The following is a 13,163-nucleotide window of genomic DNA, read 5'->3' as shown; positions in this document are numbered from 1 at the left end:
GACAAGGCTAAATTCAAAATAGTCACTCAAATAACTAGAAACTGAAAAAAGTAATCATAAATTTGTTAAATTGTGATTAGTGAAGGGCTGCAAGGTGGTCAGTGGTTAGCACCATTGTCTCACAGCAAGAACGCCCCCGGTTCGCATCCCAGTGAGGACACCCGGGATCTTTCTGTGTGGAGTTTGCATGTTCTCCCCATGCAGCGTGGGTTTTCTCCAGGTTCTCCAACTTCCTCCCACAGAAATCATGTTGAGGTTAATCAATTCTAGGTTGTCCGTAGGTGTGAAGGTGAGTGTGCTTGGTTGTCTGTCTCTAAGTGTAGTCCTATGGATGGATAATTTAGTGAAATAAGCATTGCTTTTGAATTGTGGTTGAAAAAAATAATCTGAAAAACAAATTAGAGCCTTTTGCTGATGAGCAGTTGAGCATTCATTCATCCATTATCTATACACTGCTCAATCTTCACCAGGGTCACGGGGGGGCTGGAGCCTATCCCAGCTGACTTAGGGTGAAGACAGGGGACACCCTGGACAGGTTGCCAGTCTATCGCAGGGCTACACTTAGTGATAGACAACTAAGCACACTCACATTCACACCTACGGCCAATTTAGAATCACCAACTAACCTCAACATGTTTTGGACTTGTGGGCGGAAGCTGGAGAACCCATGCTGCACAGGGAGAACATGCAAACTCCACGCAGAAAGATCCCAGGTGTCCTCACCAGAACGTGAACTGGCGACCTTCTTGTTGCAAGGCAACAGTGCTACCAACTGCACCACCTTGCAGCCCAGCAGTTGAGCAGTGGGCCAAAATACCTGTCAACAGGTGCAGAAATCTGATTGAGAGTTACAGTAAACACTTGATTGCAGTGATTGCCTCAAAGGGTTGTTCAACAAAACATTAGTTTACAGGTCCCATCATGCATTTTTTTTGCTTGTGTTTTTTTTTGTTTTTTTTTGTTTTTAATATTTCTGTTGAACCACAATTCAAAAGCAATGTCATGATTTTCATTAAATTTTCATTTTTATGTTTTTTTCCTTCTTTAATGGGAGGGTATGAATACATTTGAGGACGTCTGTACCTCCGAATGCAAGGGTTCCAACTCACCCACAGACAATGCTTTGGGAGGAGTAAGCAGGAAGCATGATGTTGCAGAAGATTCACTAAGTTACACAGTTGGCCTGAATTTAACATACTGTTTGTTTAGCCTGAGTCTGTCTCCATACAAATGTGTATTGAACAGCTGTTTGTGCTCTTGTTTGCTGTGTGTCTAAACAGACAACTACCACTGAACACATGAAGGCCTTCAGGCAAGATCTGAACAGTTACAGACTTTTCATTTTCTCAGGGAATATTATGGATATTTTTTCGTGATGGACATTGAAGATTATGGCATCTGCAGAAAGTGTAAGTACCAGTACATATGTTGCGTTCTCTCTCTGTGTTCATGTTTGACGTTGTAAAGGATTTTGATTTGGGGGCTTTTCAAGTACCTTAATGGCCTCCATGTGTTTTGTGTTATCACTGCTGACCTGCACTTGTCTCTTTCACCTCCCACAGTAACCTACAGAGGTGGAAAAAGTACTAGTATCCTGTACTTAGATAAAAGTACTGATGCCGTGTTGTAGAAATATAAAGTAAAAGTACAACAGTGTGAATTAAAACATACTTAAAGTACCGCATTATGCAGAATGGCATATTTGAGACTAACGCATATTATTGGATTATCATTACTGATGCATAAATGTGTTCATTGCTTTAATGTGGCAGCTGGTAATGGCGATTTAACTACTTTTTATAGCCTGGTTTATCTACTGGGTGGCCTGTGAATTTGCCCCTGGGGATCAATGGGACCAATGACTATACATATTAATTATATACATGTTCACTCTGTATCGGCTACACACCACACTGTTCATACTGTGTATATACTATATATATTTCGCACCTTTTATCCCCTGTTCATTCTGTTCATACCCTCAATTAGATCTTTACATTTTCTACATTTATCTTTCCTCATATTTCTAGTTATCCAGCAGACTAATATTACCTGCAGCGTATTCCAATTATATACTTACCATGTTCTTGCTGTCATTGTACTAATACTGTATACACCCACACTGCATGTACTATATATGTTACTTATACATCTTGGATATTCCTTTATCTTGCATGCACTGTTTATCTTGTTAATGCTGCTCATACTGCATTTCAGATAGGACACTTTGCCAGATTTACCCATCTATTTGGGAATGGCATGCATTTGAGTTTGGTGGTGACTCTGCTTGAGTGATGCTCTGGAACAATCTGAGCAAGCATGAAAGTCCCTGAGATTACAAACTCCTCAGTAGAGCCTTAAATTCACAATGTTCAAATGAACACAGTATGAACATAAAAACAAGGAGACCAACTTAAATGGTCCTCACTTTACAAAATCCCCGTTACAATTATGAACCATCTGTGCTCTACAGTCCCACAATATGAGAAACAACCAAATTTATGAAATTGAACTTTTAAGAGGGAGGAGGTTGGGGAGGAGGAGGAGATTTGCTGATTTGTAGAGGCTGGTGCAGCAGTGATGTGGTGAGCGTGGAGTAGGCAGAATGAATGAGCGCTGCCTCAATTATAAACCAGCTAAGTGAGTGGGCTGGACTTAAGCAGCCAATGATTGGACCGAAAAGGCCTTGTGACGTCCTGACTCCCTGCCTGTCTGAACTAATGCATAGGCTCCACATATCTTAGCTCACTCGTGGCACTCTTAAAGCTGTTCCACTCACACATTTACATTGCACTGCACCAGTGCTGCTTTGTTTTTGCCCTTTTTCTTAAATCTTTCTGTGAGGTGTTTGCATGATCTCCCTGTGCATGCATGGGATTTCTTGAGCTCCTTCCTCCCACAATCAAAGACATGTGGTAGGTTAACTGCTGGTTTTAAATTGGCTGTAGGTGAGAGTGTGAGTGTGCATGGTTTTCTGTGTCCTTCTGTTGACCCGTCCAAGGTGGACTTCGTCTTTGCCTAATATCAGCTGGTTTGTAAGTCTCATCTTAAAAGTAGGCAGGATAAAAGAGGACAAAGCAGGTACTCATGATGGATGGATGGATGGATGGATGGATGGATAAACAAAATCTGCAATAGTAACTATTTAAACTTATAAAATAAATATGGGGTGTATAATGCACGGTATTTGCCTCTGAATTGTAGTTGAGTAGAAGTATCAAGTAGCAGAAAATGGAAATACAAAGCACAAGTAAGTCAAAGATGTACCTAAGTACAGTACTTGGGTTAATGTATTTAGTTCTTTTCCACCACTAGAAGCCTATTTGCCTCTTGTCACTCCCCCCCTGCGCATGCATTTGGTTCGAAAACCTCTATCCCACTCCAACAGCATGCGGGCACCACCATGGAGGCGCAGGCCATCTTTTCTTCCATCCCCTCTGGCTCTGGGTTCATTCTCAAATCCTGTATTTCCCACTCACTTCCTGGTGAGCGCCTAACAGAATAACCTACAGCTATAACATGTTGAATTGCAGTCATTTGTCTTCGTGCACGTCTGTTTGTTCAGACTGGGCTGGGCTTCTCCACGCCACCGCAAAGGCTGCAATCACATTAGGTTGCTAATGGAGGTGTGGGTCAGCATGTTTAGCTGGAATGAAATGGCCCTGAGGTCAGTGAATCCACAGAGGACGACTGTGGATGACCACTGAATCATCAGCTCTTTTTTTTTTTTTATTTCTTCCTGCTGTTTGGATGCACTTGTCTCTTATTAACGACAATAAACTGCCGAAAGAAGTGGATGAGTGGGTACAGAGAGCAGCAGGGAGAAGCTCAGGTGCTCGTCTTAGTGTTCAGTCTCTGCATCTCTGCCAGCTTTGTGTGTAATAATATCACTCTGTACTTTCTTGCAACCATACCGCTCAGTATTAAACAGTGCTGCAACTGAGGCAAAAGTAGATTTAACTGATTGCAGACGTTCACTATGCATGACAATATTGAAAAAGTGCAGTCTGACACAGCTTATTGAGGTGAAGCGGAGGCATAAACTACGCTGCTCAACTTTCCGGTGCAGCCAGTGTGTCGAGTAATATGTATTATATATCGCGAGTCCCTTGGCCATCCCTTTTCCTGTATTTTCTCTAGGGAAGGTCTAATCCCTGCTGCTTCTAATCCTGTACTGCTGAGACCAATTCAAATCCATGCGGGACTTAACGCCCTGTAATGCCTTTACAAGTAGTTGCATAAAGCTGACATCCCATTCGTTCTGGGTAGGATTCTCAGCCTGGATTACAAGGCAAATTCTGAAATAATTAATGTGAGTTGGCAAAAGAGGATGCCAGGGGTGATTTCAACCCTATTTCAAAGAATGGCCGCGTATTAATTTCACAATGAAACAATCCCTGACACTTTGTTGGACCTCAGCGCTTCTCATTCTGATTCTGATGTTTGGTGAATGCCTTTGTTCGCCTCCGTCTCAGATCATCTCAAGGCAAAGTGAAGCAAACCACTCCATCGAGGATTTGGAACACACACCTGTCACTGTGTAATCATGGTTTTTTTTTTGTTTTGTTTTTAAATGAGGTTTATGGATCCCCGTCTTTTGTAGTATTTGCATATTTGTGTATCTGCACTGAGTTACCATTTAGTTCTATGCATGCAAATCATAAAAGATTCTGTTCAGAAACAGCTATGGCTTAAAGGATTAGGGTGGCGATATTTGTGATGTTGTCAAAGACCAACCCAACAGTGCGTCAGTCTGTCACTCCAGCACTTTCCGTCTTTGCAGCCTGTCTGTGGCACTCAGCCCATATGCTGCTACCGAAGTTTTAAGTCTTAAAAGCATATGAATATGTATTAGGATTTTTAAACTATAGCCTTGATAATATATAATAATATAATATTATAGCCTTCCTAAACATCTTGTCACTGTACATTTTGTCACATGTTGCTCAAACGGGAATAAGTAGTTCATTTTGTGGGACTGTTTTCAACCACAGGGAAGCATGATGATACGTGGCATCAACTCAAAAATAATTATAGTGAAGAAACACGCACGCAGTGCAGCAGTATGGCTCACGGAAATTTATTTTAGCTTGAAATGAAATCCATCTGACCAATATTATGTAAGTCTCTTTTGTGCCACCATAACAGTTTTGGGCCATCGGGTCAGGGACACAGGACCTCTTGGGGTGTCCTGCAGCGAACCTGGAGTACAAGGTGTGTCAGAAAAGTTTCAGGACTGGTGTCACAAAAGATATATTTGAAATCCATACTACAAACTACATGTTTTCCCCTTCGAAGTAATCCCACTGGAGTCCAATGCACTTTCCCAGGCTTCTCTGCCATGCTGCCATGCACTCTTGGAATAATTCTTCCAGAATCCTCTACAGCTCTGTCGTCACAGCCATCTCGATGTCGTCCACATCTTCAAAACGGGTCCCCTTGATGACCCTCCTGAGCTTGGGGAAGAGGAAAAAATCGCATGGAGCCAGGTGGGGTGAGTAGGGAGGTTGCTCCAGCACGGCGATGTTCTTCTCAGCCAGGAACTGTCAGATGCTCAGGTCATTGTGAGCAGGCACGTTGTCATGGTGAAGCAGCCACGACTTGTCCTGCCACAACTCTCCCCTCTTCTCGCACACTGAACGAAGCAAATGCTGCAGGATCTCTTTGTAGAAGTGCTGGTTGATTGTCTGGAGGGGAAAACTGGTAGTTTGTAGTTTGGGTTGGAAATATATCTTTTGTGACACCAGTCCTGGAACTTTTCTGACGCACCTCATAAGTCAGGTGGTTTGTGGGGTGAATCAGGCTTGTTCAAGATTGGGATGTCAGCAGTTGGGAAGCCGGGTCAATTTCTCACGCTCTTTGTTGTGTTCCTAGAGCTGTTCCTGAGCAGTTTTTGCATAGTGAAGGCTGTCGTCTGGGAATGCTGCTGCTGTGGAGGGGGTGGGTTGTACGTGGCAAAGGGTTCAAGTTAAAACCAGGATCCAAAATTTCCCAGCAGAACACCGGATTGTAGCAATATGATTGAAGTTATTCACGTCACCTGTCAGTGGTTTTAGTATTGTGACTGTTAATTTATCTGTCAGATTAATCAATTTGCTGTTTTATCTAAAAAAAAAAAAAAAGTCATCAATCAGGTCATCAATCAGTGTCCACAACCCACGACTTTTGTGATTCCACTTTACTGTCTTTAGGAGTGAAACACAAATGTTTTTGTGCAATAGGACTGCTGTATTTCTGAATTTACATTTGCACTTTCTAATAAACCAAAACACATCCTTACAATACAAATAGTAATTACAGTAGAGCTGCAATGATTAGTTGATTAGCTCTCAACCATCAACTTGAACGCCAGCCTCTTTGATGTGTACTTGATTGGTTTTCAAGATAAACATTTTTTTAAAGAAAAGTTTAAGAAAAAATTGGATTCTTGTTCTTTAATTTGAATATTTTCTTTATTTCTCTGTGACAGTAAACTGAATATCTTTGTGTTGTTGTCTTTAGCTTTGGGAAACACTGATTGACATTTTTCAACATTTTCTGATATTTTACAGAACAAAAAATCAATTGATTGATTCGACAGATGATTTATCAATGAAAATGATTGTTAGTTGCAGTCTTAAATCACTACATACCATGTAGCATTACATCAGGGTAGGATCTGACCACATTAGCAGGTGTGCATTGCCAATAAAAACGTTCATTAACTCTGATGATCACTGACATTTTTCTGTCATAATCTTTTAGTATGTGCAATGAGGATGTAATAATTAATGCCAGCTTAAAGTGTTTGGTAAACTCAATTCACCAAGAGACGGTAAAACCGATGTTTAAATGGAACTGACGGGACGTTCTGAATGAAGTGAGCGACCGGAAGCAGGAAGAAGAGAGGAGCGATACAAGACACATGGCCGCCTGAGCAGCAGAGACAGGAAGTAAAAAGAGACACAAGAAAAGACTAGTTTTTATGGAGAGAAGACGTAAGAAGCAGCACTGAGGCTGAACATAACACAAGAAAGAGACACGGATGCTGGTGGAAGTTGGTCTGCGGGAAATTGCAAGCGAATGTGAATCCAGGTGTCATAAGTACTCAGCACAGGCTCTATTTATAGTCTGGCTTCTCGCTGTTGGAGCTGTCATTCTCAGCGTGCTCTGCAGCCCGTCTCACCTGCCTCTCGCTGGCCTCTCTCTCATTAGAACGCCACAGCAAAAACACACGCCGGCCACGTTTGTGGGCGCTCTGCATGATTCACAGGTCAGAGACTCATTCAGCAGCGTGTGTTATACGATTTACTGTATGCGTGAGTTCTACATGTGTGAGGCAGTCGGAAAGCATATGTGAACAAACAGGTGCAGCTTGAAAATGTGTTCATATAAAAAGAAAACTAAGAATTGTTTCAATCATACATAAGTGTGGTGAAATTTCCCCAATGACATTCCCTGACAACAAGTTCTTGCACTTTCCTGAGCACTGTGACTGTTCCTTTTAGCAGGGGAGGCTGACGATCCATGTCTTTCTCTGGACGCGACTTCTCCCTGCTCCCTGAGATGGTAATGAGGTTCTCCCAGCAGGCCCGCTGACAACCTCCTGTTGTGTGGCCTCATCTCTTTTAGCACTGCACAGCAAAAACAAAGAGGTGGGTGGTTGGCGTCCATTCGACCCGATGCCCCCGGTCCACCCCTACCAACTGTGCCTCCAAAAAGTGCAGGCGTAAGTATTTTTCAGCTATGCAAATACGCAGGGACATTAAAATACACAAGTGCGCCTGGGAACGAGGCTGTGCTGTGAATATAAAGTCACAGAACATACGTAATTTGATTTTGTGTGTGTGTATGTGTCTGTGCACCCTGTGTACCCACACAGATCTACGCGTACACACAGTGACGCTAACTCAACTACCCTGCTGCTTTCAGGCACAGGGTGCAGGTGAGAAACGCTTGCCAAATTTCCCTAGCTGGAGCACTCGTTTGCATATGCAGATGTTAATTACCACTGGAGCTTGTATGGACCAATCGGCAGGCTGCTGGAACAGCTTGTGCATCCCCCCCCACCACCACCACACAGGTCGCCGTTTCCACGGTTACTCCCTTGGCTGATAATAAAGATAATCACCTCCGATTTCCTTCATGGCTCATTTTCTCCCGCTCGCTTCTGAAAGGCCAGAGCGCCGCTGTCTGATTTTCCACGCTGAGCTCTTATCAGTACGGCAGGGGCCAAGGACTGGGGCGGGGGGCCAAGTCGATGAACCACCTGCCACACACTCACCAGAGGGGACAGATTCGTTCAGTCAGGGTCTCGGATATGGTGGGGTAATGAGTGCGAGATCATCCATCCGGTATGGTGTAATTGTGGTTGGAATAAAAGTCTGGATGAGAGCGGGGTCAGATCAGATGAGATCCTGTGATGGTTGTTATCACACAGACTGACAGCGCTGATCCCGGCCTGTGCAGTCAGAATGAAAGTAGGCTTTCAAAAACCTTGAAATTAAGAGTTAGTCGAAGACAATATCAATCAGATATTTCAGATTGGTTCACTCTAAGCCCTTCATGGTAGTTAAAATGTCCAAAGGTGATTAATCAGCATGTTTACCACTGACTTCCGTGATCTGTATTTGTCAGTACAATGCAACCTGTTTACATTTTTACACTACTCCTAATCTCCTCTAACTATAATCTGTTGTCATTAAATGTGACCAGTTGTATTACCGTATATCCAGTTGGTATTTCTTAAAGCAAGCCATCTGTTATTGGCCTGTACAATAGATCCAATTCCCACTCACTGTCTCTCCCTCTCCGCCAGCCTCCCCCCCACCCCCACTTCTTTCTGTCTCCCTCCTCGTGCTCCCTTGAATCCATTGTCCGGATAGAAACGTGCCTGGGATAGCAAGGCCTTGCTTTCGGCACACTTCTTTGAGAATTATTTAAGGCTTAGGAGTTTCTGTGAAATGAATATTTGATGTGGAGGACCTGAGCGTCTCCCGACGAGCCCAGAGCAACACTTCAGAGAACGACTGGGGTGAGGTGTATAACTCCCTGCTTCAAAACACACATACACACACACCTCATCCATTCATCACCATACCAGAAAATCCACCAGACGTTTTATGGTGGGTTATTGAATAAAAAGGTCTGTATCGTAATGTCTGGAGGCTACCCAATCTGATCTTGGATGCATGTTGTCTGAGACTTTTCTTTTATTTGCCATTTTCCTTTACCCTTTGGCACACTTAAGTTTTCTTCAAGGTCCCTCATAATACATTGAGTGACTTGTTTTTTCTCTCTCTTTTTGGCTCAGGTTCTTATATGTTACTCAGGTTTACATCTTTACCTTAAGAATCAACTCCATGTGTTCTGTATGGCAAGAAATGTGTGTAACTGAAACAAGAGGGGAGATATTTAATTTTCCCTGTTGCCACAAGAGTGCAGAGTTGAGTTATTCAGAAATGTCTTTTCCCCTTTCTGGCATGCCTGTGAGGTCTATTAAAGTCTGGTCTTATAGTGCCCTCTTATGGTTTGCTCTGTGAAAAAGCCAAGTGGTGTCTTGTAAATTGTAGGACACCACCAACAGTCTTAAATAAAAACCACATGAAATAGGAGCTTGCAACTGTTTGCATCACTGCTTGAGCAATGTAGCTGCATATGTTCATTCAGCAATTCATAAAGAGACCTGTTTGTTTAAAAGTTTGAGCCTCGATAATGTGGAGAAAAAAAAATAATGAATCAAACAAAGTTGTATTCGAAACTTGGTGTAGATTTTAATGTAGCCTCGGAGATCATATCAGATAAAATCAAACTTTGGCAAAAATGTTACAACTGGCTGGAGTTATCAGGTTTTACACCGAGAAACTGTTACTCCCGACAGTTTGATTTATTTGAATGCGCTCCACAGATGAATCAAACAGATACATGTAATTAGAGCCATGTGAGCAGCCAGTACTCTAATAAATTAATCCCACAGACCTTATCTGGCCATGTGCTGCAAGAACACACACAGTTTATTATGTACTTGCAGGGTGCCAGTAATACGGTGGGGGGGCTGCTATCATGCAAACTGGAGTGTGTCGGTTTCTCTGGCTCTCGGTTGTGATGGATAAAACGATAATCCTGAAAGTTAACAAATTCATTATCTTAATATCAACTGCAGAACATGATGAAAATGTTACGATACCGCAGTTACGTTGCCACTGTTCTCACACTTGTGGCTAATATAAATCAGAATAGCTACATGCTACGGACTAATTAATGATCGCTCATTATAATTGCACAAACTGGAATTGCAAGTCATATACATGGAAATGAAATATGAGTTGTGAAATGCTTTTTGAAGTATTAAACGCTTCGCTCTGCTTCTCAGCAAGCGCTTTCTTCTGCATCAATATGCAGAGATATGCTTAAAGAAAATCTGGATCAGGGATTTAAAGCTCCTGAGGTTATGATTTAGAATCTCTGGGACCCAAAGCACTCTTAACCTTCACAACCCTCTCAACCTTGAGCATAAATCACTTCAAGATGTCTTACCAAGCCACCCAATCAGAGCCAATTAGGGCTAGTTACAGGCCTGTAGAGTTTGCCCTTTTCAAAAAAAAAAAAAAAGCAAGAGAGGGAGAGAGCGAGGGAGAAAGGATGAGGAAGCTGTGGATGACGAGGAGACTTTAAAGGAGGTTGTGGAGAGGCAGAGACAGGGTGTGTACTGTATTGTGTGTGTGTGTGAGACAGTTGCTGAGAGGACAGTGAGTTTTATTAACGTGCTCTCCTCTGAGCTGGGATCTTCCAAAAAAGTGTTGCAATTGTTGCCTAACTGTAGTTGCGATTATATGCATCCAAGAGCATGCATGGTTGTCCGCTCATGAAGCAGTTGCACACAGTCCATGCGTGCTGGGTTGGGTCGCCAGGGGACTGATTTTTATGAACAATAGGAGGAGGCTCCCTTCAGAGGGGAGTGCTAAAACAGAACATCTGTATGGGATCAAGGCAACGGAGAGAACGAAGGAGAGTTAAAGGTGGGAGGAGAAAGAAAGGGAGGATTTTGGCGTTGCACTCAAAACTGTGTTTTGGAAAGTACAACGCAGACCTCTGAATCAATAAAGCAGGGAGGTCATGCATATCAGAGCTAAATGAGAAAGTAAGGGAGGGAAAATGTCTCCAACTCTCCTCGAGATTATCACGACTGTGTATCAAATATTTACTTTGTTTTTCCTGCAGCGCATATTTAACAGCATTGTGAGTGGGGTTTAAACAGAGAGGTTTTTTTTGGGCTTCCCAGAACATGATGTAAAACAAAGGAGGGCTCTGTTTCCTGTTTGTATCTCAGTCTCCTGCTGTCGTCTGTTTTCCTCAGGAGAACGTGTCACTGGTGTCAAGATAACATTGTGGCAGCATCATGTCCTGAAAGCAGATTATGTTTATTTTGGTTTTTGATTTTATGTGTAAATGCTCTAACTGATTACAGAGCCTTAGATTCTCTCTTCATACGGTGTATGGTGTGTAATGAAGGAATTGTATACCATGCCATGTGAGGTTAACATCTGTTTCCTCAGAAAGTTTTGCATCGAGGAACTCATTGACCCTGAGAATGTGGGATTATTGTCTACGTATTGATTAGCTCAGAGGTCTGGCTGTTGTGTTGCGTTATATTGCTGCCTTCATTACGTCTTCTTGTGTTGTGTTTTCTTTTGCACAGCTCTCTTGGTGAGAAACTGGATTCTGGTCCTGCCCTGTCATTATAGTGCGGAAACACTCGGCCAGGTCTGTCCCGCTTCACACGGTCTTGTGTAACGGACGTGGAAGGCTTGGCATCAAGATAGCACGAGCCACAGGGTTAAGGATGAGTATAAACACATTTCCATGTTCATCTGTCGTGGATTTGGGGTCATCTCTGGGTCTGTCTGCACACTTCTGGACACGCAGGCCGGGTTGGACGCCGCAGCTGTTGGGACGCAGCATGACGGGAATGAGAATGACGGGAAACAGAAGAGGAATTTAGAAGCAGGAGTGGTGATGGATGGACTGAATGGAGTGTCATCACACACAGATGGAAGACTTTTCTTTGTTTCCACAACTATGCTGGTCAAATCGTCCTTGACTTCCATGTTCTGGAAACCTCTCCAACAGAGTCGCTCTGCACATAAACCACACCCTGGCTCCACTAATGAAGAGGAAAGCAGGAAAGCCTCTCAACTTCCAGGGATATTTATTGGTATCTTTATCACAGCTCGATCAGATGAACTCAGTTTGAGCTCTTCTAATAGCATGTCATTAACTTCATTTTTCAATAATAATGCTTTTAATAATAATACTTTTTAGACTAAGCTGTTTAAGAATGTATGAAAATCATTACACATTGTAGATTTTAGGTGGTGATTTAAAAAATGTTGCTGACTCTACAAAAAAGAATTAAGGTGAAAAAAGGGATTTTTTTTTGCGAACAAGTACAAATTTCAAAATAGAATAAAGATATTTCACATGGTCAAATATTTTTTCTGCTGTCCGTAGAAAAACAGCCCCTAGCATTCAGCTTTATGATATTATGGTATGCCACAGCATAGCAGAAGGCTGCAGAGTAAAGACAAAGGACAGCAGTGTACAAAGAGGGAAAACAAGGCCAGCAGAGTCAAAGTCAGCCTCTAAACGTATTGTAGTGTAAATTCTTTTTATCAGATTGTGAGCTTTTAATGTAAGCAATATTTCCTTCATAAGTATCTCCAATCGCTCACATGTCAGCTGTGTTCCTGGGATGGCTTCATACCGCTGGCTCTAAAAGATTCAAAACACACCACCCACCCAAAAAAAAAACCCCAAACACAGGTCCCAGAGGGTCAGATTCCCTGCTGCCATGTGCTGATCCTCGTGATGTCCTGGCAATGCCCCCCTCGCTACAAGGACATTCTTTGTGCTTTTAAAACCACAATAAGTCAAATGGGAAGAGTAAAATGAGGAGGGGGGGAGGGGGGATAATGATGCGAGAGAAATCTCATGCAAACATCGGGATTCTTCAGCTATAAACAAACACGTTTCACATTCAAATAGGGTTTAGCTATACTGCACCAAGATAATCTTTTACCATCTAATAAGATCATGCCAAGGAAGAAGTTTGAGAGTATCATCTCAAAGCGTGGGCTGCAAGGTGGCGCAGTTGGTAGCACTGTTGCCTCGCTGCAAGAAGTTTG

The sequence above is a fragment of the Stegastes partitus genome, unplaced genomic scaffold, assembly GCF_000690725.1.
Source record: "Stegastes partitus isolate 25-593 unplaced genomic scaffold, Stegastes_partitus-1.0.2 Scaffold20, whole genome shotgun sequence".
NCBI lineage: Eukaryota > Metazoa > Chordata > Actinopteri > Pomacentridae > Stegastes > Stegastes partitus.
The sequence above is the reverse complement of the archived record's forward strand: the minus strand, read 5'-3'. Positions refer to the sequence as shown.